This window comes from Eupeodes corollae, chromosome 1 (genome assembly GCF_945859685.1).
Source record: "Eupeodes corollae chromosome 1, idEupCoro1.1, whole genome shotgun sequence".
NCBI lineage: Eukaryota > Metazoa > Arthropoda > Insecta > Diptera > Syrphidae > Eupeodes > Eupeodes corollae.
The window spans coordinates 199,136,547-199,164,063 of record NC_079147.1 but is presented as its reverse complement, the minus strand read 5'-3'; the positions used below and the strand labels follow the sequence as shown (position 1 = coordinate 199,164,063).

At 32.8% G+C, this 27,517-nt stretch overlaps 1 protein-coding gene across 2 annotated transcripts in view; it reads left to right on the top strand.

Moving 5' to 3' along the window:
• Positions 1-744: 744 nt before the first annotated feature.
• LOC129942666 (uncharacterized) overlaps positions 745-27,517 on the top strand; it is a 51,342-nt gene continuing 24,569 nt past the window's right edge. Inside the window, exons 1-2 of one of the 2 annotated variants that reach the window (XM_056051706.1) lie at positions 745-1,163; positions 17,687-17,896. The gene's annotated coding sequence lies outside the window, so the exon portion shown is untranslated. The remainder of the gene's footprint in view (positions 1,164-17,686; positions 17,897-27,517) is intronic. The other variant, XM_056051705.1, reaches the window with a different exon arrangement.

Here is a 27,517-nt window from a genome sequence, read left to right as displayed (position 1 = left end):
ATCAAATCCATGAGATTAACTTTTATAATTCGTTTCTGTTTAGACTCTTCACCCATTTAGATTTTCCAAGGTTACATGAAAAATCTCCATAAGAGTTTTTTCGCTGGAGCATACACGGTTGAGCCAATTGGCTCCGGGTCATTTAGAACCGGTCCAAATTTGCCCAAAAAAAATATGTCTATCCGGATGATAATCAACATAAACAGGGTTTTTGTATAATACATTTAAAATTTGGTTCAGAAAAATATGTAGTTAAAATCAAGAAACTTCTAAGCAGAAAAACTCGGCCGAAAATGATAACCCCATACAAAAAGTTGGTAACTGACCCACATAAAATTGTGCAAACAGACAGACCTACTTGGCTCGTTTGATCAGTCTCGTATAGCAAGCTTTAATATTCAACTACATACTAAAACTTTTTCAAAAATGACTTGCTCATGAAAAGACGTAATTTTCTTGAAGCTTTAACTATACTTAACTTTAAAAGTGAGAAATTTTCACGAAATCTCCGTTTCGTACCAACTGCAAACTCGACCTTAAAACAAAACAGAAACAAAGCTTTAAATTGTGACTCCACCACTATTCTCCGAGTACTAGAACTAAAAAACATATCTCATTGCATTCCATTGTGATTTAACCCTTTCTATACGTCAACAAAAATAACCCTTTTTCGCTGTATTTTGACATTTACCTTTCAAAAATAAAAGAAAAACCAAAAACAGCGAAAAAGAATCTTGTAACCGAGAAAATATGGCCGAACAAAGTCGTCGTAAGTCGTAAAGTCGTTTAGTCCGCTTCGATTTAAGTCTTTTCTGTGTTTTATCCATCTCTCTATTTTATATAATAATTAAATAAAAGTGTAAAATGATGAATCCGCGATAAGTGAGTTTAGTCTTTAAACAAATTCTTCCATAAATAATTCGTGTCAAAATAAAATTTGTATTAAAAGTGAATGATGTGTGTCGTTTCTCTACCTTTAAAAAATATAAATAAGTAAAAAATAGAAAGGAATAAAAACGAGTTCTGTAAAATCAACTTTTTCTTTGTACCTACATACAAAACAAGTACAAGAAAAAACAAGTGACAATTATCAAAACCCAATAAGAAACAATTAATAATCTTGCAAAAAAAGAATCGTATAAACTATAATCGTAGCGACGCAGGTAAGCAAACAAATAATTAAAAATAAATCCATTAAACTTTGTTACAATTTCTATAAATAAAATGTGTTTATTTGTTTTTCCAATATAAACAATTATTTAATTAAAAAAAAAAACACAAATATTGTTAACTATTTCCAAAGTTTCTTCGTTTCGTTTTTCTAAGCAGCTTTTTTGTTGTTTTTTCTTCTTCTTGGTTGCAAAAAGTTCGTCATGAATGAATTAACGAGAAGAGCACCTTGTTGTTTTTGCTGTGGCTGTGTAGAGTAAAATTGTCGGTGCAAGTGCACTTAAAATGTACTGAAGTGGGGAAGCGTGTCATGTGTTGTTTTTATATTCTTTCTATTCCGCTGCTCCTTGTTCTACTTCTGGCTTCTGCCGTTTTGTGTACTATAAAACTGCATTGGAATGACAACGAATTGGGTGGAAGATACCTTTAAATGCAGCCAGCTGGGGGCCCAGCTAGTAGATATAGGTATTTCGGTATACGCCTTAGGTACGAAAAAAACCTTGAGTATGAAGGCTAATCGAATGAATTTCAATTCCTGTTTTCTAAAAATGGGTACCCTTTTGCTACCTTATCTCGTGTCGTAACTCAGTGTCGAGCTCGAGCCAGAGCAAACGTCATTTGTACTCGGTACTTTGTACTTGTAGTAAAAATAAGTTCTGTTTGTTCATTGTTATTCCCTCCTTTTTGTGCTGGTTGTATTTTTTCCTTTTTCTTTGTTGTTCATTGAATGGTCTTATTTTTTTTTTTATTTTAAGTTCATCGTTCTCTAGCTCACGCGAATTATTGTGTAACAATTTGTAGTTTTGATTGCAAATTACGAACAGGCTCTGTGATTACACATTACTGCTCTGAGTTCAGCTTCTGAATAATTCACAAATTGGATTGGCATATTTTTTTCTGTCGTGGGTAGGTATAGTATGTTTTATGCCTTACTATCAGAATGTGAGATTCGCATCATGACGATTGGATGAGATTGAGTAATTTAGGCATGATGCTAGTATGTACGTATGTAATATAGTTATTATTCTGTCATTCATCTTTTAACGAACTGATTCAAATAGTTTTTGTTACATTTAAAATAGGAATATACACGAGATGGAAATCATAATTGTATTGGAATTATCTACTTTTCCTGATGGAGATAACACTTCAAGGATCTAGGTCATGTGTTCTAGGTTGACATATGGATTGCATCAATCTAACATTTATATGTTTGTACCTTGATGCACTTCCTTTGTAAAGATTTAAATAAAAAAGAACTTTAAGTAATTGAAATTTTTGCTTTGGATGCGAAACGAAGGGACATTAAAGTTAATCAATGTGATGGAAATAAAGATTTACCTACATAACAGAAATATTTTCTAAATTTAACTTTTCATAGTTTTAAGAACACATTCTAAAAACATAAAGTTAATTGATGAATAAACAAAAAACTTAAACTAGACAATTATATTTATTTCTTGCTTTCTATTCCTTCCGGCTTCTGGTTAGGCAGTAATCAAAAGCATCAAATATCATATACCACTGAAAATCAAGAATGATAACACAGTACATCCTTGCTAGTCCGGACACATAAGGTTTCTACCGTGTCCAGAATAGCGAAATGTCCGGACTATAACGAAAAAATTAAATACAATGGACAACCGAAAACTTTTGAAAACCTTTTTATTACAAATAGAAGTACATATACACATAATTTAAATATATACATGTACGTATGTAAGAAATATGAACGCAGTTTAATGTTTTTTTAAAGAGTAGGAAAGCACGTTTTAATTTTCGGTTGGAACGCTTTATCTAAAAACATTTTTTCAGCTTTTTCGCGTAACCTCTTTAGGAGAAGGATATCCATTTGAGATGCATTATTTTGTTCGGCTCACTGAATGCCGTTGGCAAATATTCATTGTTTGAAATTTTGGAAACTTCTTTGTTTACATTTTTATCTTCACTGTCTTCTTCTTCAGCTTTCACCATTCGGATCAATTAGTCTTATCATGGCATGAATTCTATTTAAATCAGCAAGCGAAGAATCCGAGTCAATTTGTTGGAAAGTGGTATAAGGTTTTCATTATTCCATTGGGATGCCAGTTCTGGCCATAACATTGACCAACTCTTTTTAATATTTTTCTCTCCGATACCTAGCTGAATCTACCTTTATATTCTGAATTAAATTTTGATCCATCGGCTGCGATATTGCTGTACAATTAGGCGGTAAGAATAAGACTCTGAAGTTCGGATCAAAGTTTATTTCGTCTTCTTTAGGATGAGATGGGGCATTATCCAGAATCAAAAGTGCTTTCAACGGCATGTTAATCTCTGTCAAAAACTTTTTCACTCTTGGAATAAAATTATTGTTGAACCAATAAAAAAAAATCGTTGACTCATCAGCATTATATACCTGTTCTTTACTTATTCTTGAATCAGTTTTAAACATTTTTCTTGAAAGACTTAACAGCAGCAACGTCGCTAAATACTTTTTCGCCACAAATCTTAAGGCATCGAATTCCATGTCGCAATTTAAATTTATCCAACCAACCAGAACTTGCTGCAAAATCTTCCTTACCTGTCATCTCTTTGTAAAAGGATTTGGCTTTGGTTTGAATCATATCTTTTGAAATTGGCACATGATAATTTCTTTGTTGGATGAACCATGTCATCAATGCTTCTTCTACCGCTGGGTGTTCACCTTGTCTGATAATTTTTCTCTGTCCTTAAAGCAATTGTTAAATGATCTTAGACCTTAAATTTAAGACCATTTGTAAGCTTACCTGATAATTGGAATGTGTTAGAACAAATTTCCGAATTTTCATCTTATTCATTTTTATATCAAAAACAGTTGACTTTGAAACTTTGAAAATTTCTTCTACTTATCTGACTGATTTGCCAGTTTCAATATCATCCAATATTTTTTCATTTCTTGGAAAGTGTAAAAGTAACACGGTTCCTTTTCTTTTTAGAAGCCATAATAAGTAATAGCTTATGTTCAATGATATGCCTTATCCTTAAGAAAGCTCACGATGACCTGCAACACAATCAACAAACCACAAATATAAAATAAAATGTCTAGATTCAAGAGCCAACAACCAGCGGCAAAACTAGAAAGGGATTCCCCGTAATCGTATGAACAAACGTTTTTTCCAAGAAACAGAGATACAAATAATATATGTATGTGTATTGTACATAAGCTTTTTAATGCTGTCCGGACAGAGGTAAACTTTTGAAAGTGTCCGAAACATAGAGGTGTCCGGACTACTGAAGTGTGAGCTAGCGAGTGTCCGGACTAGCGAGGATGTACTGTACTCAAACAAATCTAAAGGGTGGTTAATTTTTAAGGCCTTAATTTGATTTTTAATAAAAAACAAAATATTCATAAAATTATTGTCATTTCTTTTTATTATGTAAACAATGGTATGGTTCAATCATGTATGGAACAATATATTGATAAAATGGCAGCCGCGACCTCTGCGACACACCTCCATCCGATATGGTCCAAATTTTTGATGAAGCTGAGGCAAAGTTGAGTGTTGATGTGTTAATTTGTCTCATCCATTACCTCTTGAATTGTTGATATCTTATTGACGTACACTTTTTTTTTAATTACCACAAAGAAAGAAGTTCAAGAGCCATTGTTTGGTTAGCTGAGTATTAAGTGGCACCGTCCTATTGAAACACACATAGTTCACATTTATACATTCCGATTCGGACTATTAAAAGTGAATTATCATCTTACAATATCAAATACCATTTACAGTAAATGCCTGACCGGCCCATAAACCCCACCAAACAGTCACTCATTGTGGGTGCATTGGTTTTTCGAAATTCACTCTTAGACAGTTCTGCTTACTGACGAATCCACTGAGCTAAAAATGTGCCTATGAAAGTTGATCATCCACTGTTGCCATTTCTTGCCACCAGTCTAACCATGGTGACGGAAATTGTTGAAATGGTCAAGAGGCTTTAGTTTTTGAACAATAGCATCTTGTACATGAAAGACGACAGTGAGAGGTTCAATTGACGAAGAGTTGAGGTTGCCGGCTCTTCAGCCACACTATCGCGAACAGCAGCAATATTTTCTTCAGAACGAGCTGTAGAGCAAGCAATTACAGACCCTTTTTTCACGATTTTTTCAATTTTAAATTATTTAATTGACCGAAAAAAGCACGAAATGCACTATATGCATTTTGATTTTATTTTTATAATAAGCCTGAATAACTTTAGTCCGTTGTTCGATTGAGTATTTTCCATGGTTCAACTTAAGTTAGTCTTAAATTGAGAAATGTTAAATGAGATGCAGACCAAAATTTACTTTGAATGTGAACTAATTCAACAGTGGCCCTTAAAATATAACCACTCTTTATAACAGTTTGATTTAAAGAATTAATCCATGTAGCCTGTTCTAAGTGAAAAATGATAAAATAGCTTTTATATCGGCATAACTGTCTGAGTATGCGCCCTTGTTTTTTTTGTTTTATTTAAATGCTTTCAATTGTTCAGCTTAAAACTGAAAAATAATTCTCTTCTAAAGGGATGCATTTAGATCAGTGCTTTGCGACGAAAAGTCAAATATACATAGCTGATCTCGGCAATGCACAAATCCTCTAGGCACTTATTAGGATGTTCTGAATCGGGGCTGTTGGCTATGTCTCACATTTTTTATTAACCTGTCCTTCCCTATCCGCAAAACGGAGACAACTGCTATGATGGTCCTTGCCTTTTAGCATAATTAAGTCATGACAATATTGAAACATTACACTTCAATCCAAAGAAAAGTATTCAATGTTGTTTACTTTGAAAGTATATATAGGTACATATTATGTTTGTTGTTCGAAACAAACTTTTTTGTACCCTTAAATATATTTCTGTTAAAGGTTGTCACGCGGTGACATTTTTATGGTTTTTAAATTGTCATCATAGCGTTACACGTGAAGTATTACTAAGTGTTGTGCTTTTATTTTTATAGTTTTATTTTGTGGGTGTGAGATTTTTTATTACCATCAGTCATCACTTTGCGTCATTGTTCAAATTAAGCAAATTAATTCACTTGTCCTAAATGTTTGGGGGATTTGTCTGAAAGTACTTGATATAGCTATTTATATTGTACAATGTACATATATAGAAATACGCCCACCTAATGTACGCACATAACTTATTTTGTATGTTTTCCTTAAAGGTCATGGTTACAATTTTTCATTGCATCTGAAACCTATACACCGCTAAATACAAACAATTCATTTAGAATAGATGAAAGTTTTGCTCATCAAGATGGCGCCGCTGTAAATGAAATCTCCATAAAATTAATTCTATGAAAATAAAAATCATGTTAAGAGAATATTTCTATGATAAATATTTATTAGTCAACATTTTGAATGATAATGATGGGTTAGATTTTCATTATGATTATTATCTCAACAATTAAGTCATCGAGTAGAATGATTGACGTACAAAAATAAGTTGTTAGCATTCGGTAGTTTTTTTTTTAGTTTTAAACCTTTCTTATCGTTGGCACTAATGTAGTAACAAAATAATTTTTCTATTTTGAATTAAAATCTAAAGTTAAGTAGATACTTAAATACTTAAGTCCTGACTGTAAAATACAAAACATATCTATACAGATTTAATAATGCCAAAAATGATTCATTTATATTATTGGGGAACGTTTTAGATAAGTGATTATTTATTGTTAATTAAATAGTATTTACAAGATGATTCATAAAACACGGTTAGTCTATATTCTTAAATAGTCGTAGAAAAGTTTGAGCGTTTCCCTATAAAGGTGAATGTTAGGATTGTTTTGTTTATCCCGATACCAGTTTGAAAAAAAAGTTTGAATAACCATTTTCATTTTCGGAAGCATTGATACACTATTCACCACTTCCGACGAGCTCAAGTGGACTGTAGTGGTTAAAAGCCTAATTGATCGAGCGAATCTAATAAAATTTAAACCACTGTAACGCCAAAATCAAATAAGTTATCTTCGATATTACAAATTAAAATGTATTCTATAACTAATCCACTTTACAAATACATGGTATGCATTTTGCAAAAGTTAACCCGCATTTTTTAAGAATAGAGTAGAATTTAATGTAAAAGCTTATTTGATCCAACTAAAAAAAAAAAGATTTAACAACTTCAAAATAAACATTTATTACTCAACAAATTACAATTTTGTGTCATCACTGCTTTAAACCTTTTCGGCATTGACTCCACCAGTTTTTATGTGAATTCAAGGCTTATCTTGTTTCACTCATCCAGATTGGCTTTATGTAATTTCTATTTGAAACTTGGTACTCCCTAATCTTTCTGTCAGGCATGTCAACCAGGACTGCACAATAACTGCTTTGTGCTTCGAATCATAGTCTTGGTAGTATCGAAAACAGTTGCGTATACCCAGCTTCTCCCAGATTTAATCGAAATTCTATATTACCAACTCCGGCAGCTGACATACGGGACCATGCTTCATGTTTTCTTGTTTGAGATTTGTATAAGGCTAACGTTACACGTTAAAAATCCCATCAGAACCAAAAATATTAAATTTGGTCTCGTCTCTCGAGTCAAGAAAATAACAGAGTTGCAGAAGTTAGAGTCCTTAGAAAGATATTCCTTGTTTATTTTTCTTATTTTGAGCTACTCAACCATTAAGGTCATGGGTATAAAGCACGCGGCATACGGTTTGGGCACTTCACAAATTAACAACTTTGGAGCTGATAACATTAGGTATTGTCGCACGTTCACCCACTGGAGCGAATATTTTATTCTGCCCACTTCTCCCTTTGTCTTCCAAACGATTTTCATGCACAAATCTATTTATAATATGCTGCACTGTTGCTGGACTCATATTGACGGTAGCTATTTTCAGCAGTAGAATACTTTTTTAGTTTCCCAAAAATGTCTGTGTTTGTAACTTTGTAGGTCCGTACGTTCAGGAAGCTCTTTTGTCGTCCATACCTCAAGGAGCATTATAGATATCGACATGAAATACATCTTGTTATTTTGACAATAACACAGAAAGATGCACAAAAGACTCCCAAACAAATTGAGTGAACATTTTTGTACTTTTGCAATAAAAAGAAGTGAACATTTTGGTTGACCCAAAGTATCTCACAAACCAATTACTCTAGCAACTTCAATTAAATTTTGTATTATAAAATGTGAAGTGATATCAAACTAGTGTAGTATAATTTTGAATAGGAGCAAAAAAAACTTTCAAGAAATGCTAATAATATTGGTAAAAAGGGGTTTTCGAATAAAAATCTTGTGAACAAAAACAGATTTTTGAAATACAACTTATTTTATCATATTGTTGGTAAATAAATGTTAGTTAATTAAATTGACAACTTTTTTGTACAAAACACAAAAACCTACAAAAACAACAAAAATCTGATAAGATATGGTTTTCGACAATCAATAGCAGTTCTTGCATCCATTTAAAAATATAATATACAGCTATGGACATAGAAAAAACACACTCTTTGTTTGTTTTAAAAAAAATTAAATAGTTTTTATTTATAAATAAGATAACTTAATATGTATTATCATATACAGTCCCAGACCATATTACTAGACGCACTGCAGAATTTTTACAATTATTAGATTATACGCAATATTTTTAACGTTCATGAATGGATGCAGTGTTACCGCTGGGATTTTTGAAAAGGTCGCAAAAAAAAGGGTCATCACATTAGGTAAATAACAATAACAGTCAATTCAATTCAGTCGATTCAAGTTATATTAACTCAAGTTTTAAAGTTAAAATAAAAAATAAATACATTCATATTCTATTCTGTTCTTTTGAAAAACAAAAATCAAGGTACATTATAGGAATTCATATTATTTATAAATATTTGACTTTTATATTTATATTATTTTTAAAATACCAGTCATTCAGCCCTATCATAAATTTCATCGTAATCGAAATTTTTACGAATCCCGAAAAACTGTATCATAAAATCCGTTCGTAGTGGAAAATCTCATACAATTTTGCATTACTAACGGATTTCATGATACAATTTTTCGGAATTCGTAAAAATTTCGATTACGATGGAATTCATTATAGGGCTGATTATTTTTTTGTGATTAATTTACGGTAGCTTTTTATAAGCTCCTCTGAAGGTTTCCATTCATCAAGAGTTTGCTTTTCTAAAATATTTGCTGCAGAGAGCATTGCATTACATGTTTCCACACACAGGCGGCGGTTCGTTAATCTATTTTTAAGAATTGTTAATTTAGAAAAAACCCTTTCGGCACACGCACTGCTGTGTGGAAGTGTGAAAATATTTTTTACAAAGGAGTATAAGTTGGAATAAACAAATTCTCCGAGACGGTTTTTAACTGCCCCGATCTTATGCCAAAACTCCTCCAAATTAGACAGTTCCAAAAAACTTTTATAATTCTTTTCATAAATTTTGAATTCTAAAAGCTTGTATTCTTCAATTACTTTTTCAGGTTAAAATATAAGGTGTTGATAATCTAATACTAAATCATTCTAATTAAACTCTTCGCCTAGTTTGATTACTTGAGGGTCCAAGTGCCTCAAAACCGAAAACTTCCTATAATTGATATCAAACCTTAAAATAATTTGCCTGCAAATTATTTGATAATAAATAAGAATTTTACTTTTTATGTTTTCAATAGAAATAATTGGGAAACTTTGTAAAAGAGGAACGGAGGTGTGAAATAACCAAAATTACTCATACAAACTTAAAATTGTTAACTATTAACTACATTTATATGCAGAATCGAAAGGTTGAAATGAATTTGTATGCTAGAATAGCAAGATTTCGATTCTGAGCGAACGTGATTGAGTCGACCCAAAGAATTTCAACTTGATTCCATTTTATAGATGGAAATTATGTGTGACTACTGTGACAGAGTTAGTTATGTTCTTATTTCAATAGAAGTTTGGAAATTTTGTATGAATTAAGAAATAAACTTGTCTTTTCAATGTATTTTTCTAAAGATGGGGTCAAAAAAGTCGCATTTTTTTTTTAAAAGGGTCAAAATAGACAATTTTTTAAAAAGTCGTATCATGGTCGCATGAGGCACAAAAAAGGGTCAAAATGCAACTAAAGTCGCATAGCGGTAACACTGAATGGATGTCTAGTTACATTTTTATGCAAGATGGAGCTCCATGCATCACAGCCCGGTCCATAAAAACGTATTTGAGGAAAGAAAACATCCCTCTGTTGGACTGGGCGGGAAACACCCCTGATATGAACCCAATTAAAAACGTGATGCGGTCACTTATTAAAAGAGTAATTTATTTGTGGAATCACCACCCAGAAATGCAGGAAAAAGTCAAATCATGCATTGGCAGTATGCCGAGCAGAATTGATGCTTCTATTAAGGCAAAAGGAGACTCAGCAATATATTGGAAAAAATTACAAAAATAACGACAACAAAACTGAAAATATTATTACAATTTTTTTTTAATATGTTGTTTTATTTCTAGGAAAAAGTTTATGTTCTGCATACAAAATAATTTAAAAGAATATTGTATTCGAAAACCTGATTAAAATAACTGGAAATAAAGATTTTGCATAAAATCTAAAGTGCGTCTAATAACGTATTTTACCTGGACGCAGAAATAGTAAAAATTCGAGTAACTGTTGAAAAAGTAAATTTTAGGGAAAAGACAAATACTTAACCAATTTATTTTATTTCAAAGTTGCCGCACATCTTCAAGGTATACTTTCCACCAGCTTTTGGCACCAAATCTGGGGAATGGATTTTGTTTTACACTTCAGAATTTTCAGAAAGTAGTTAGTTTATAGCAAGCGTCAAAGTAAGATCAGAGGCTCATCATAAGTGCATGTGTTAGTTGTTAGTAAGAAAATAATACAATTATAGCCTAAAACACGCACAAAATAATAATTATTAACATTTAACATGAATTATAACAGTACAGAAAACAAAAATAAAAACGTTTGCGATAGTGGGGCGCTGGTTCTAAACAATGATTTTAATCCCAACTTATATAAATTTAAATCAATCGATGAACAGTTTAAATTATATAAAATGGTCATTCGACTTAAAGCTTCATTCTTCCCATAGTTTGTTCTATGGAAGTCAATATGTATAAAGTCAAAAGCACGAAGGTGATGAGTTCCGCCTTGGTAATTCAAATGTACACAAGATAGCAAATAAGGTGCATCAATTTCACCGTTAATGAGTTGATGAAGAAATATTAAGTCGTTATTTACACGCCTTTGATGGACAGATTGCATTTGAAGAAGATCATAAGGAACATCCCAAGGAAGACCCTTTAGGGCAAAGCGAATGAAATTATGTTCAATACGTTTTTTATGAATTTCGTAATAGGGAGTCCATACCTGCGAAGCATATTCAAGATGAGGACGAACATGACAATTGTACAACGAAAAAGTAACATAGAGATCAATGAACTCCTTTGCCCAGCGTTTTATAAAACCAAGCATAGAACTTGCCTTATTGAGAATAAAATTAATGTGATGTGTAAATTCTAAGTTGGAACAGAAATGAACTCCTAAACCTTTAAATGTGGAGTCGCAACAGAATTTTTGCTGTGATATACAATAATCAAATGCACTACCAATTCGTTTTTTAGTAAATGTTATCGTTTGGCATTTTAAAGAATTGTAAAAAGGTAGACTTTATTATATTAAAAATGTTCATGTCATCAGCAAAAATAAGAACTTCACTTGAGCGTAAACAGGATGAATAGAAAAGAGCCAAGATGGCTTGCCTTGGGAACACCAAATTCAGCAACAAAAGGGTCAGAATGACAATTTCTAAATTGTACCTCATAGGATCTATTTTCAAGGTATGATTTGATCCAAGCTAAGAAAAATGGTGGAAAACCAAGAGCTTTAAGTTTAAATAAAATAATTCTGTGGCTAAGTTGGTCAAAAGCTTTACAAAAGTCAGTGTATACACAGTTAACATAACTTTGTTTTAAAGCGTTTGAACATATATGTGAGGAGATTTGTAACGGTTGATCTTTTTGTCACAAAACCATATGTTGTTTTGCAATGGGAATGCCAGTTTGTTATATCCACCCTGTTACCTTTCTAGAAAATTGGTGTTAGAAATGACTTCTTCTATATACTGGGAAATTTTCCTGTTTTTAAAGAAAGTTTGAATAAGAACGTATGGGGTTCAACTAAGGCATTACTCCACTTTTTTAATCCTGGCATCATTCAACGCGGATAAAAAAATCAAATTCGACGCTTCTTGAATTCAAGTTCGAAGGCCTTGTGAATATTTAATTTTATCTGTCGGATCTTAACCACAACAACATTCCAAAGATTTTCTATAAGGTTTGCCTCCCTTGTGTTTGATTAGATTGTAAACTTAACTTCAGGCCCGATGCATTTTATCTTATTTTCATCGGTCCATAAGACTTTTCCAAAAGTTAACATCTTTTCTTAGGTGGTTTTTCGTGAAATCCAATCTAGCCTGGATGTTCTTCTTAAATCGCAACGGTTTTTCATGCTAATGCATCCAAATATTTGATCATCGTTTTGCCGCCGTTTAAGTTGATTTCGGCAATGAAGGATACGGGATGATTTGAATGGGTCGATATTGACACTTCTCACGACGACGGTTTATTAACACGCGTGGAAGTTTTTGTACTTTTAACTAAGTTTCAACTTTAACCGAATTAATTGCCTTGTACACCATTTATCTTCAACACATAAGCAATTGTGAAATTTGAGTTGAAGTCTTACCTTGTTCACTAAGATCAAAGATTAAACTCCTTTTTCTGGAGAACAATGTTGGTTTTGGCCCATATTTTGTATCAACCATCTTAAATGTAACTAATGAAAATGTATGTTGTTGTTGTTTTAATTGCTACACACTTAACATAACAAAAAATATATTTAAAAAAAAAAACATTTTCTGTGTCGGAAATTTTTGTTTCAATGTTTGTTCCATTAGATATGCTTTTTCAATGTCCATGGCTGTATTCAAGGGAATTTTTTTCTTTAATTAACAATACAACTTATCTCAAAAACTATAAGGAAAATTGTTTTCGAAACCGTTACCTTCAAAAGCCTCACGTTCTACCCTTAACGCTTATAAAAAAAGCTTGATCAAATAAACTAGTATAATATTAAATTGGCTTTATATACTTTTAATTTGGTTTTGTTTCTTTGGTAACACTATAAAGTAGCATACGTGTTCAAGAAATCATCATCATCATTATGTAGGTTTGACTGAATGGATATCTCACTTAGGTTCGAAGATAGTGAGATTAAAGTTTAAACCTTTTTCAGTATATTTATAAATATACTGTCATCAAAATTTGTGAAAAAAAAAACAGATCATAAGAAGTTTATATTAGGTATGTAAATATTTGATGGATTTTTTTTATTTTGGATTTACTATAAAGTTAATAATTTATTATGAAATACAATTAGAGCCTGTTTCAAAATCTTATTTTGATTTTCCGAACATTTTCTGCAGCGAAATAAATTCGGCAGAAGCAAAAGAGCAAGAGCGGTGGGCATTCGTATGGTTCCGTCTAAAGATCGGGATCCACAGACATTCGAACGGTTGAATTGACATTACCTCGCAAGAGACAGTACCCGTTTAAAAAAAAATGTATGTGGCACATACATTGATTGAAGCCAAAACCTCTGGCATGACAGTATTACACACTAACCATCACGCCGCGGGTAATTCTTCTAAACTTTCAAAATTGATCCATTTTGTATTTTATTTTGAATCATCTTCTTTTCTGAAGACAATCAAATGAAAATGCTATTAAGTTACAGCAAATTAAAAAGTACACCGGAAGGAACTAATCAAAACGTTAAACGCTGAAAACCGGCCAATTGAATTGTTTTTATCATATTACCTTTTTTTAATTGTAATAATAAAATGTAAATACAAAAATTATTCGATATATAAACAAAGAAAAAACATCATAGAATGAAAAACTCGAAAACACATGAAATAATTGTAGTGTTTGTCAACAAGTCAACAATACGCCCATAAACACTACTCATTGCCTATATTAAAAAACTCAAAGACTCTATTTTGTTTAATGTTCCTCACAATTACAATAAATATTTTATTGTCGTTATATTCTCGTGGAGGTAGGTTAGGTACCTAAGTACTAGAGTACTATCACTTTTATGGCTTCAAATGAACTCATTGACATATTTAACCACATGATCATCTACTTAATGTTTAATTTATTAAATAATAATGCAAATTATAATTCTTTATTTATTTATTCTTTTTTTTTAATGCATTCGCTTAGAGTTCACTTTCGTAAAGTGTTTGAAATTTTTTGCGTAACAATAGCTTAAGTAGGGTATTGAATTTGCAATAAAAAACACTTTTTGTATTTGAGTTCAGCTCAACTTGGAGAATTGTTTCTAAGGACACATGAACTTGAAATAACTGCAGACACTATTACTCATAATATGAAATGAAAGTGCAAGTTCAATTTTCCACTTTCTGAAGGCACAGTACTTTATACGACTTACAAAGTTCAAATGAACTTGGATTTCCAAACTAAATGAATAATTGTCGTGATACGATATTCAAAAATATAAAAACAAAAACAAACGGGAAGAAAAAAACAAATTCATTCATTCGTTTGGGTAATAAATATTATTTATTGAACAAATTTACACAGTGCCGGACGTACTAGATAGCTTCCTGGCTAAGGATTTAGATTTCAGTGAGATTTTGGTAAGAAAACTTGCTTCTAGTCGATTGTAGTTTTATGGAACTAAATGAATAGCAATAAGATTATTATGTGCGAATACTACATGTAAATAATAAGGGCTCTTATTTTCATGGAATTGTTTTTTGATGTTGCAAAGTGTAAACACATATTTAATGTGTATTTATCAGCATGTTTAAGCACTATTCACATGAGCACGATCAACGATCGTCAATTTTGGCATTTCTTTTTTGACAGTTCTTATCAAAAACAATTTTTTTCGCGACGAATAAATTTGTTTTCTTAAATTTATATATTATATAAAAAATAAAAGCATGCATCATAAAGGAAATAGAAACTATATTGCTATCGTTTTGTGTGGAAATATCTATGTTTTCAAACGTATATAAACTCATATTTTGCAAAAAAAAAACTTTAACTTTATTAAACTCTTCCTTCAGTTCATTGTACAAAAAATATAAAAAAATAAAAACTCATCAGGCAAGCTATAAGTCCATCTCACGTTTTGTGTTTTGTATTGTTTATTTATTGGCCTATTGTGATACTACATGCATCTTTATGGTTTCTTCTGAGCTCTGAGCTCAATGAAATCAATTTGGGTCCTGAGATCGTTTACATCGTTATAGAAGAATTCTCCTAGGTAGATCTTGCGTTTTTGAGCTACAGCATGGCATGTACAGAAGAAGTGAAGAACTGTTTCCTCTTTTCCCATTCATACAGCTTGTTGAAAAGTTATTTGAGAATACGCCTACCCGCGTAGACAGCGCCCGCTCATGACACCAACTATCAAGCTTGTATGCAATCTGTTTAGAAGCAGGATGCTATTTGTGTTCTTTAAATCTAGTGTAGGCCAGATGTTTTTCATGAACTGGCAAGTGCATCTTGCACAGCAACAGTTTACATGTATCGATTGATATGCCATTATTTACAAAACGTGGTAGAATGTTCTAAAATGTGACATTTCTGGCGAGTTCATCTGCCTTTCAATTTTTTAGAATGTGTCTTTGGTCCGGCAGCAAGCAAAGGTGATTTTTTAACTGTTGTTTCATCTCCATAAGAGATGATCGTCAGTTATGGATTGTTATGAGTTTGAAGAGACAGAGTCGAGAGATTTGATAGCGGCCCGGCTGTCTGAGGAAATACGGAAATCTGATGTTGACATCACGTTTTCCATGAATTGAAATTCTTAGTTTGAGACGTTTTACTACTCGTCTTCTAGGAATGCTCTATTCTCCCAGAAAAATCTGGAGAGCATACATATCTAGAAGTTTCTGTCGAATTGTGGTTGAGGAATGGTGTAGTCTGTGTGCTTTAGAAATGATTCTTAACACTTAAGAATTACGGAGTGGCCAATGTTGTTAGCCCATTGCGATGAAGCTTTGAAGAGAATAGCAGAGCTTGCAGCTGTTTTATAAGTATATCAAGAGGTCCAGTGCCGCAAATGGGGTCGTGCAAGACGATCCCCTTATGCGTTGGCAAGCTGAACGTTGGACGTTATTTAGTTTGTCGCGGTTTATAGCTTTTTCTAAAGCAATCCACCATTCTGCCACACCGTACAATAAAATAATTCGGGATCGTAAGCTTTTTTGACTCATTCTTGTATATTGCGTTTCCAATTTAGTATCGTCTTAGCATCGTCTGAGAATTTTAATTGGATATATTTGATATTTAAAGGGTTAATATATAAAAAATTGTAATTCATTGAAAATAGGACTTAATCGGTTTTGTTTGTGTGGAAATGCAGTTCACGCCGGTCAGCTAAAGTGTTAGTTTATTTAAGGCTTTTTCTAAGGGTGTTAAGATGATTTCCTGAAACCGCTATAGAAACGTCATCTGCATAGGCAATTACTTCTGAAACCCTCTGCATTAAGACCAGTTTGGTTTTCATTTACTACCTGGTCCCAGAGGAGTAAGGATAGAACACCACCTTGCGGTGTAGTTCTGCTAACAAATCTTCTAGCAAAAAAGTCGCCTAGTTTTATGTTAATTATTCTGTGAGAATTCTATTATAAATGTTGTGTTACACAGATGCTTGAAACGCTTGAAGTCATATGAAAACAATTTTATATTAACACCGTAAGTCTTTGTACCACAGGTAATAAGGCCCTTAATTGTAGTCATCAATAAAATGCGCCTCTGTTGTTTAGCAATAAAAATAAAAAGAAAACACTTTTGATTTACTTAATTTTTTTCTTATTGATTGTGGGTACCGTATTTTGATTTATATATTTTGTGGCTCATTTATAATACAGTAGAGTTTCTATATAATGTTAACATGGGAAATAATTTAAGAATAAAAAAAGGAGCACGTGGAAACATCAATATAAAACGAATTCCCAAATGTCTATCAATTTAAAAACCACAAGATAAAAACATTAGAGGCAAGTAGACTACAACAAAAATTGATATCTCATGAAAATAGGAATCCTTGAAACCTTTTTTCGTAGGGCTTTTAAAATCGAATGATTTTTCTTTGGAATTTTGCCAATGGCAGCATAAAATTAGATTGTATCAGCTCCATCTCAATTCGTTTCGTCCTCAATGCAGAGAATTTTTGAGTGTAGACAATTTTAAAGAAATTTTGATGCGCAGTGTGTGTGGGGTTTTACCTGATAACAGTTTAAAACAAATGATTATTGAAGCTACGGTCTTCAATTGAAAAATATTGCTGGATGTCTATGATGTGGCTTAGAGCTGTTTGGACAACAAATCCACGACCTGGTAAAGCTTTATTTTTTGGGCATCTTTTTCGATTACTTACTTTCCATTTAAACAAAAAATTGTCAACATAAATTAACAAATTTGTATTTGTTTTTTCTTCTTTTTCTTTAAATCTAGGTTCTTCATTCATTTCTTCAGTTTTCTGAATTATAGAGAAAAAAAAACCTAAATATTTCAAAGCAATTGGAACATAAATCAACAACTTGAGCATTAAATCGATGAAACAAAAACAACAATGAATATCCAATGCTAAACAATAATTATTCGAACATAGAGCATTTTGTTTGTATTAGAAACAAAATAGTGGTTGCTCTTCTGTATTCTTATGTGAGTACCATCACCTATTGACACATGAAGATGTTTGTTTTGAAAATATGTAGTTAAGTTGTAACCTACTTACTTGTTTTTTGATTTAGTAGTCCGTCAACCCTTCCCTACTCCAACAAAAAAAAAATTAAACAAAACAATTAACTTTGAATTGGTTCTGGTCGTTTGTTCTAAAACAAATACAAATAAAATACTTAATGCTTTTTCCCATTAAATACAAACAAATAACTTTTTGGCTTATGCTTAAAACTTAAATTTATTGTTACTTGCATGATAAGTTTTTTGCTTGTGGAGTTAAATAAGTTATGTTTTTAGCTTTAGAGTTCAAAGTTTGTATTTAAGTGTTTTTATTTTAGTGTTAAGTGGACAGAGAATGGAAACAACAAATTGACATCCCTCAGCGAGCACTTAATTTGTATACAAATTTATTTTTTAGTCGTCGGATCTGTAGAAAATTGTTTTTTTTTTTTTTTGACAATATGCACAATGTTTTATTGTTTAAAATTTAAAAGCTATACACTTCACATCAGAAATCCATTGTGCAAAATGAATTTATTAACTTCCGAAAAAAGTTCTTGTAATCGGTTGGATTCGACAAATTAAAATTTTGACATGTTTCGACGGTTCCTAGGATCTAAATAAAAGATTTTTAGAGTAATGCCTGTGCGTGTGTATGTATGTGAGTATGTACGTTCATACTTCCGTATTAAAATGTATATTAAATATTGTAACGTAATACCAATCAAGTATTATTGTGGAATAAATTCTAATTAACGTTTTTTTTATAAATCAAAAAAATAATTGTAAGCTCCAATATTTTACGAAAAAAAATGACTTAATCTCCAAAATAATTGAATGCACCGAAGAATAACGCTTTTGACATTTTGTTTAAGGAAAATCGAATTGAAAGATTTTGTTTATAAAAAAAAAACATTGCCAAAAGTTTTTAAAAACTGAATTTCGCTATTTTTTCAAAAATGTAAGATATTGCCTTCAAACTATTTTTATCTTATAACAAATAATGTTGTTTATATTCAATAAGTTTTTGAGGAAAATCGAATTGACAGTTTATTTTTTTACAAAAAAATAAAAACCTAAAAAAAATTACTGAAAGTTGGTAAAAATTGTTTTGACTCAAATATCTTTTTAAAAATTTAAAATATTGGTTGCAAACTCTCGTCAACAAAAAAAGATTTTGTAATCAAATTTTTTCATCATATGCGAAATATTGTTAGTAATTTTTATTTTTTTTTAGTATAATTCAACTCACAACTTTTTTAACCAAATACGAAAACCCATAAACCCAGGGGCTGGGGATTTTATATCGAATTTGCCAAACTAGTTTTGTTGCTGCTGAGTTGTTTACACCCGCCTCTTGCACACTTACTTACTTACTTAAGGTTGAGCTACAGTCCTATGAACTAGAGCCTTATCCAACAAACTTCTCCATCTAGGTCGGTCACTAGCTGCATGTCTTCAGTTGCGCACTTCAGCTGATGTGCGGACTTCCTCCACTCCCCTGTCCTGTAAGCGTGGATTCGAAGACTTTTCGGCCCGGGGCATTGGTTTCCATGTGATCTACATGACGAAGACATCTCAGTCATTGGATTTTTATCTTTTTGGCTAAGTCTACGTCTTCGCTATACAGCTCGTGGTTCCATCTTCTCCTCCATTCACCATTTATACATAGGGGACCGTAGACCACGCACAGAACTTTTCTCTTGAAACGACCCAAGGCGCTTTTATTCACTTTTGTCATAGTTCATGCTTCTGCACCAAATAGAAAAACGGAGATGATAAGGGTCTTATATACTTACTTACTTAAGGTGGCGCTACAGTCCTGTGTGAACTAGGGCCCCACCCAACAAACTTCTCCATCTAGCTCGGTCCCTAGCTAGATGTCTCCAGTTTCGCGCTCCAAGTTGGGTAAGTTCACCTTCCACTTGTGCGCGCCACCTGATCCGCGGTCTTCCTCTACTGCGCTGTCCTGTGGGTGCGGATTCGAAGACTTTCCGGGCCGGAGCATTGGTTTCCATGCGCTCTACGTGACCCAGCCATCTTAGTCGTTGGACTTTTACTCTTCTGGCTAAGTCTACGTCGCTGTACAGCCCATACAGCCCGTACAGTTCGTCGTTCCATCTTCTCCTCCACTCCCCTTCGATGCATACGGGACCGAAGATCACACGAAGAACTTTTCTCTCAAAGCGACCCAAGGTGCTTTCATCCGCTTTTGCCATGGTCCATGCTTCTGCACCGTATAGCAGGACGAGGATGATAAGGGTCTTATATAGCAACACTTTGGTCCCTCGAGAGAGGACTTTACCACTCAATTGCTTTCTTAGTCCAAAGAAACAGCTGTTAGCAAGAGTTATTCTGCGTTTGATCTCAGCGCTGGTGTTGTTTTCTGCGTTTACAGCGGAGCCTAGGTAGACGAAGTTCTCAACTACCTCCAAATTATGACTTCAGCTAAATATGTCAATCTTCTCTTCGCCTTATTTGGGATTGTTGGCTTTTGTCCTATTGACTCATGACTGACAGCATTCACTGTGGTTCTACCGTGAATTTTCCACTTCCGTCTTTTTGTTACGAGGTTTATAGCTAAAACACAAACACGCTTCAGCTTCGGCTTCGTCTGCGTTACGATGGGCCTGCTTCGAGGTTGCTTTGAATGACATTTCTAATATGACATTTCTTAAATGACACTTCTGTCATTAGCAGCTTGCATTTTTTCTCAAAACTTTGTTTTGATTTTTTATGCAGTAAATGTAAAAAATTGATTTTATCGCTGAAGTAGCTTACACAGCCTATCGTGAGATGTTAGCTCATGGAGCAAGAAAAAGCACACACTGAGAGACGTTGCCTTGGTGGTTCCGGGAGCTCAATCTACGGAGTTCATCAATTTTTGAGAAGTTCTTGGAAACTAATTATCTGTCCTATAACAAAAAAATGTTTTCAAGAAAAAATTACATAATTATTCTATGTATATTTTAATAACTTAACTTTTAACTTTTTCTAATAAACAATCGTTAAGTGAAATGATAATATAAACCATAATGCTGAACATCTTAATAAATTTCTAGTAACTGAAACCAAATAAAGTTTTACTGTTGAAGTCGCAGTTACCAGTTTTAAAGGCAAGGAAAAGAGATGCTATTCTTAAAATCATAGAAGCATTTAAAAACAAAGCACTTAAGTGAAAAAAAAAAATTACTAAAAAAGTGTCAAATATGAAGTCGAGCTTAAATAGCAAAATAGATTTTACAAAAACTGAAAATAATAAAATAATTCTTAAGGACTGGGGAAAAAAATTGCTTATTTTGATGCTTGTAAATTTTTCATCCGCGTTGCAAGTAGCCGGCAAATATATTGAGTATCCTTTGCGGTTGACGTACTCCTCGTGATGATAGAGTGGCTTCCTTATACGCACATGTGTATAATCCAGAGCACCAATGGATGGCGTAAGGAAACTAATACTTACTGCTCCATAACCTTTGCGGTTCATCTATTTCTTCAGAAGTGTGTGAGAATATGATCCAATTAGTTGCACGGTTTGTACCCTAGATATCGTTGATTGATTGACACCAATGTCTTCACCAACACCGCTTTGAAATCCAATCTCCTGCCTAACTAACTCCTAAATCTTCATTTTTTTATGAGTCAAAGCACCACCGCGTGTTTCCAGGGTTGGTCCAAAAACTCATGTGTCAATAATTGCACACATGTTTCACTAAATCTATACAATTTTCGAAAATCTTCACCAATTGGACATCTTCTATTTTTATAAACACGTTTTTATCAAAATTATTCAGAAACTCGTCCATTTTGATAGTTGTTTATCAACTGAGTAAGAGAAAGCCCATCCTCAACAATTTGTGAGACCTAGAACTTTCTCACATAGAGCTTTCGTCGAGAGATAGATCTCAACACTTTGAGTTCGAACTCAAAACTTGATATCAATCTCGGCCTCTGTAATTTTTTTGCATACCACTCTAAGAAAGTTCTCAAAAATGTTCTCTATTTTACCTTCTGAGAAGCCGGTGTTCCTTTCTGATCTTTTGCTCAAAGAGCACGAAACCAGCTCTTGTCTTTGCATGCCTGTTGTTTTTCTCTTTTTTTTTATTTGCCTGCCAACATTTATCATCAAACTAGAGGTTTCTTGTTGGTGGTCAGCGGCTACTTTTCTGGTTACATCTTATCAATGTTACCACTGATGCTCGAAGAACTCCAAGGGCAAGAGCCTGAGCTCAGAATATGTTGTGTAGTAGCCTCATAAAGTGTTCACCGTAAATGTAACCGTTTATTGCATTTCCGGAATTCCTCCGCTGCCGTTTGGATGAAAGGAGGGGTGTCTTAATGGAAATACCTCTACCCCTTTTGTTTGCCACCCCCACAATCTTCGAATGGTGTTGAAACCCAATCTCGAGTTAAGGTATTATAGGAACCTGATTTTCACTTCGGGGAGGAGAGATAAGGAATTTTTAGATAGAGGTGGGCTTTTAAGAAAACAAAAATTGGTGACGCTTAAGTTCTAGAATGCACGTGTGAACCATTTGAACATCCAACACATTGACCAGTGAAGTTAAGCCAAAAGTATCATTTGTATTGGTGTTGGATATCAAAAGATTTTTATTTTGTCCCGAAAAATTCAGATCGGTTTGATTAAATCAAAAATTAATAAATTTGTTTGCTTTTTAAATGTCATTTAAAAAATATATAAATATAGCAGGATTGTCTAATTTAGAGAACTCAAAATCCGACATCAATGAATCACCGCCCTGCATGATAATATCAAAATCTTTCGAACAATTTTGTTTTAAAGTTAAACCGTTCGCGTGTCAAAGGCAATCATAATCGTTTGAATGTTGTCCAATTTCCAAGTGCTTTAAAAACGCCTTGAAAATTACTAAAACTCTGCCCTTTCTGCAACGAAAATTAAACTTAATGACAGATATCCTGTATTTTTAATGTTAAGACGCAACAAATCATTTATTATACGTTGATTAAAGTTTGAGAAAGTCGGCGCATGAAAGCAATTAATTTATCATAAAAAGCGAATTCAATCCTTCTTTGAGCGAACAAACAGTGCCTAATTATATTTTCTATATATGTGTGTAGCTGTCATAATACATTATACAAACACTCGTATTATGAATGTTTTCTTGTTTGATTTAAAATATCATTTCTTACTTTTTACTTCTCAATCTGAATATTAATGCGAATTTTAAAGCAAATATTTATAACATAAGCGGAATAATTGATGAAAAGAAAAATATAGAATGATTGAATTAATTTGACAATGATGAGATGTTTTTTCTTTTGTTGTTGTTTGTATAAAATGTTTTAGCAGATATATGTGAGTTTTGTTTTTAAATTAATATTCGAGTCATGAATTTTGGTGCAAATTTTGACTTTGATACTTTATTTGAATGTGTATTCTTATTCAGCAGGTTTATTTTTTTTAAATAAAAGTTATTTAACCTTCACCTCAAGTACAGCTGCACCAAAAAATATAAAAATAACATAATATAGGTAAATGTTTTTTGGTTTTCAGGTACATGTGTACTTGAATTGTTTAAAAACTTTGATCCAAGAAACATGTTTAAAAATTAAAATTTAAGCAGTTGGTTGACATATTTTTGAGAACTTGATTATTTGAATTGGTTTTTGCAGTCACAAATTGGTTAATGGAAAAAGTTGCATAATAGATTCCATAAGTTTTTGTGTTTCCACTTGATTTGATAGGTGTTTTTTCCATATCTAAAATAATTAAATAATCAAAATCAACTGAAAGAAGATGTTTGCCTTTTTATTGGACGAAATAAATTATTTTATTTTGAACTGAGTTTTTAGGGAAAGGAGACTGAACTAAAACATATGAAGTGCCCAGACTCTAGACCTTTACAAATGATAATATACAGGGTTATCCATTAAACATTATGTGTAAAATATTGCATTATTTGAATGACCACCATTTGAATCGTTGCAAGCATCGATTCTTTTGAGGGGTTTTCGAACACTTTTTGACACATTTTGGGCTGTATCTCAGCCATAACTTGACGAAATTGATTTTCATGAACACGGTGTTTCGCGTAGCCCCACAAATCCACAAACAAAAGTCGAGCAATTACTCAAAATTACGTGGCCAGGAAATATCTCTGGCATGTGGCACCGTCTTTTATAAAACAACATATTCTCCAAGTCGTATTCTTCAATAGTGTGCAAAAACAGTCGATTATTATATGACTATAACCCTCTGAATTTACGGTGACAGTCCTTCCATCGTCGTTTTCGAAGCCTCGCTTCAATTGCTTGAGGATTCTCTGAACAACAAACACTAAAATTTTGTTTATTAACATACCCACCGAGTGAGAAATCTGCTTCTTCGCTGAAGAAAAAAAAATTGTTCGAAAAAGCGCCGTCTACCGCCTGTTGTTCAAGCACCCATTCAACTTATCTACGACGCGACGTTGTGAATAGTCAGCTGGCTGCAGTTGTTGTGTGAGCAGGACTTTATATGGATGTAGATGTACAGTTGTGTTCAAAAAATAGGAGTGCCTGTTCTTTTTAGATTAAATCGTGACTCAAAAGTTGTATAATTTTTTTAAATTATTTTTTTTCTTTTGTACTAAATAGGTAATCCAGTCTTTTATTATTATGCTTAAAGGCTACTTTGTTTAAAACAAATAAGGTAGTAAAAACATGAATTTTATCAAAATAAAGCCAAAACGAATTGTTCAAAATAATAGGAGTACACAAAATAAAGTATAAAAAACTAAAAAAAAAATATTCAATATTAAGATTTTTTGTCAGTATTTTGTGGAAAATCCTTTGTTTTTTATAATTGCTGCACATCTGCGTGGCATAGAGTTCACAAGGGCCTGACAACGCTCAAATGGAATTATGTTCCATGTTTCCTCGACTGTGTCCCACAACTGCCTCGAATTCAAGGGTCTTCGTAGAGAAACACCCTTTTTCACATCTGCCCATACATTTTCTATGGGATTGAGGTCAGGCGACTGAGCTAGCCAGTCCATGACCTCAACCTCATTGACCCGAAACCGTTCCTTGGCAGACTTACTGGTGTGTTTCGGGCCGTTTTCTTGTTGAAATACCCATTTAACCGACATATTCCAACTCGCATAAGGCAGCATCACACTGAACATTATATCCACATAAACGCGCTGGTCCATCGTGCCAATGATTTGATGTATGGGGCCAACATCAGCATAAGAGAAACTGCCCCATGCCATCACTTTAGCACCTCCATGCTTTACCGTTTTAATGGTGTACCGAGGCTTAAACTCGGAATTTTCTGGACGTGCGTCGGACGTATTGCCTAGAGCCAGTTCAACCGAATAAAACAATTTTGGTCTCGTCAGTCCACAAAATGTTTCGCCATTTCTCTGCAGGCCAATTAGCATGTCTTCTTGCAAATTTCAAAAGAGCGGCTTCATGTTTTTTTGTAAGCATCGGCCCTTTTCGTGGACTGCGAGCGGAAAGATTGTGTTCCAACAATCGCCTTCTGATTGTTACGCTACTTACTGCCAGTCCTAGATCTTCCTGGATCATCTTAGAGGACGCAAAAGGATCCTTTCGGCTGTTGCGAACAATACGACGATCGTCATTTTCACTCGTTTCTCGTTTCCGTCCTCGGGTTTCGACTTTTTTTTTCATATTTTACAGCATTGTCGATCATTTGGTCAGAGCACCCCAAAATCAACTTTATATACTTATACGTTTTTCATTCATTTCGCATCATTTTTATGAGTTCCCGTTTTTCGTCGGTGCAGTGCTTTCCTCGGCCCACTAAATAGCCAAAATTGTTTAGATACTCGATATTCCAACTATTTAATATTCCTTTTTTAATTTACTTATTTACTGTTTATTTTTTTAAGTTTTTGATTTGTTTTAATAATTTGTATTCGTTGTGCGAAAATTAAGCGATTCATTTTGGTAAATGTCAGACTTTCAACTGAAAAAGACATTTTAGTTTGACAGATGTTGAATTCCAGCACCCTATACTTTTGAAACGGCAAATGGATAACCCGTTACATTTGAACATTATCAACACTCCAAATACGTCAATTTCGTTTATTTTAGACATTTATATTACATTCATGCAAAAGTGAGCTTTATCGCTTTTAAAATTTTGGAATTTCTATTCTCTCGAAGTTTGTTTGAAATCTTTAATCTTCTTCGAACAAGTTCCGAATAACTTTTAAACTTTCCAAATGTCTCGACGGAAGGAAAAGGAAATGTTGCCAGGACGTGTAAATATTTTTGGCTTTCATAAATAGTTTAATTTATGGTGCAAATGAGTTATTTTAACATTTTTGCTTTGAAGTTAAAAATTTACCTCTCATCACCCTCATCGTCAAAAAAAAATTTATATTAATAACAAAGCTACTCCCAATATACTGTACGTCCAATGATCTCGTTATTTTACTGGGACCGGCTTCGAACAAGTTTTTTTTATGCGGTGAGTCGTTAAGTTTGCATATTAATATGGTTATTGGGTTGAATCTTTTAGTTTGTTTTTTTTTTTTTTTGCTGCCAAGTAAGAAATTTTAATGCTCAAGATTTTAATTTAATCAGTGGAATAGTAGAAGAATAAAAAAAAAGCTTTAATTGATGGTTCTTCAAAAGCAATAACATAAATGCAAAAAAAATGACTGCAAATGAAACTTAAAACTTCACCATTTTTTTTGAAACTATCATGGTCGAGTGTGTTACAAATCCAAAAGTAATTCAAGCATTTGCTGTTTGGTACTCGTTTCGAATCATCATCATCATCATCATACAATATACCTTCATATAAATAGCATTTCAATCGACCACTCTCTTAATAATTATATAAATATAATATTTCAATCTTATATTTCGCACATAAAACTCGTACATATGTACATATGTATGTGCAAAAAAATAATATACAATAAATACAAAACTCCCTCCCTAAGACCCCAGCCCCAGACAAATCCCCTTTCGTTAGAATTGCTCACGATGAAGGTCTTATTTTTTTATTATTATACTTCATTTATATAATATCTATGTACCTACCTACTTTTTAGAACCATATTTGTTTACTTCAATCGCTTTTGTCATTTAACGGGAAACAGAGCCGCATTTCAGTAAATTTCTGGTTTGTTTTACATATAATAAAAACATAGGGGCCTGATTACCAGATTCCAAATGAAATTCAATTTAATCGAACATAACAATCACAAAAATAAAAATATATTTCCTATTAATAAAAGTCGAATAACAACAAATTAACTTATGAAAAATGACAGAACTCAACAAATGCCAAACAGTTTTTTCAATGGTTACGATAACTAATCAACATCAACATAAGTCGTAATACTTCAAAATTTCTCATGTCAGTTTGAAGTTAAAAAAATCAAGTTTTCTTATTGACATGTATCAAAACATTGACTTTGACAGTTGATCTTGTTAATGTGAAATCAATAGATCTATTCCCACCTTTGATCAAAATTGCCAAAAGTCAACAATTGTTGCCCAAATGCAATTTCACACTAAACAAATTTGATAGTTTTTGGTATTGGCAGAATAGAGCGCTCAAGAGGGAGTTAAATAATTTCCCCTTCTGTTGATCTGTCA